This window comes from Arachis hypogaea, chromosome 18, assembly GCF_003086295.3.
Source record: "Arachis hypogaea cultivar Tifrunner chromosome 18, arahy.Tifrunner.gnm2.J5K5, whole genome shotgun sequence".
NCBI lineage: Eukaryota > Viridiplantae > Streptophyta > Magnoliopsida > Fabales > Fabaceae > Arachis > Arachis hypogaea.
Genome location: NC_092053.1, coordinates 72530375 through 72531870, shown reverse-complemented (window position 1 = coordinate 72531870; position 1496 = coordinate 72530375). Strand labels below are relative to the sequence as shown.

At 41.1% G+C, this 1496-nt stretch overlaps 1 non-coding gene across 1 annotated transcript; it reads left to right on the top strand.

Annotated features, from left to right (window-relative positions):
* Positions 1-940: 940 nt before the first annotated feature.
* Positions 941-1044, top strand: LOC112774448 (small nucleolar RNA R71). The gene has a single exon (XR_003188939.1). It is a non-coding gene; the product is annotated as a small nucleolar RNA R71 (small nucleolar RNA).
* The last annotated feature ends 452 nt before the right edge of the window (positions 1045-1496 follow it).

Sequence of the window (1496 nt, the reverse complement as noted above, 5' to 3'; positions counted from 1 at the left end):
TATTGAGAGAAGCTTTTCATGCTTCCTCTCCATGGTTACAGAGGAAGTTCGTTGAGCCTTAAACACAAGGTAGTCCTCATTAGGGAGCTCCTTAGTGGTCAGTGGACGTCCATTGAGGTCTTCTTCACTGGAAATCACTGCCTCCTCCTCCTCTATAGGTTCGGCCACTTTGGATATATTGATGGTCTTGCACTCTCTATTTGGATTCTCTTCTGTATTGCTTGGGAGAGTACTAGGAGGAGTTTCAGTAACTCTTTTACTCAGCTAACCCACTTGTGCCTCCAGATTTCTAATGGAGGACCTTGTTTAAGTCATGAAACTATGAGTCGTCTTAGTTAGATCAGAGACTATGGTTGCTAAGTGAGAGAGGCTCTGCCTAGAATTCTCTGTCTGCTGCTGAGGTGATGATGGAAAAGGTTTGCTATTGTCAAACCGAATTCTCCCACCATTATTATTATTAAAGCCTTGTTGAGGCTTCTGTTGATCCTTCCATGAGAAATTTTGATGATTTCTCCATGAAGGATTATAGGTGTTTCTATAGGATTCTCCTATCTAATTCACCTCTTCCATTGCAGGATTCTTAGGGTCATAAGCTTCTCCTTCAGAGGAGGCTTCTTTAGCACTGCCGGATGCAGCTTGCATTCCAATCAGATTCTGAGAAATCATATTGACTTGCTCAGTCAATATTTTATTCTGAGCCAATATCGCATTTAGAGTATCAATCTCAAGAACTCCTTTCTTCTGAGTCTTCCCATTATTCACAGGATTTCTTTCAGAAGTATACATGAACTGGTTATTTGCAACCATTTCAATGAGTTCCTGGGCTTCTGTAGGTGTTTTCTTCAGATGAAGAGATCCACCAGTAGAGTGGTCCAATGACATCTTAGACAATTCAGACAGACCATCATAGAATATACATAAGATGCTCCATTCTGAAAGTATGTCAGAAGGACACCTTCTGATCAATTGCTTGTATCTTTCCCAAGCTTCATAGAGGGATTCACCTTCTTTCTGTCTGAAGGTTTGGACTTCCACTCTAAGCTTGCTCAGCTTTTGAGGTGGAAAGAATTTGGCCAAGAAAGCATTGACCAACTTTTCCCAAGAGTTCAGGCTTTCTTTAGGTTGTGAGTTCAACCATGTCTTAGCTCTGTCTCTTACAACAAAGGGGAAAAGCATAAGTCTGTAGACCTCAGGATTAACCCCATTGGTCTTAACAGTGTCACAGATTTACAAGAATTCAGCTAAGAACTGATGAGGATCTTCCAATGGAAGTCCATGAAACTTGCAATTCTGCTACATTAGAGAAACTAATTGAGGCTTAAGCTCAAAGTTGTTTGCTCTAATTGCAGGAATTGAGATGCTTCTTCCATAAAAGTCGGAAGTTGGTGCAGTGAAGTCACCAAGCATCTTCCTTGCATCTTCACCATTGTTATTGGGTTCGGCTGCCATGTCTACTTCTTTTTCGAAAATTTTTTGTAAGGTCCTCTCTGGAGTGT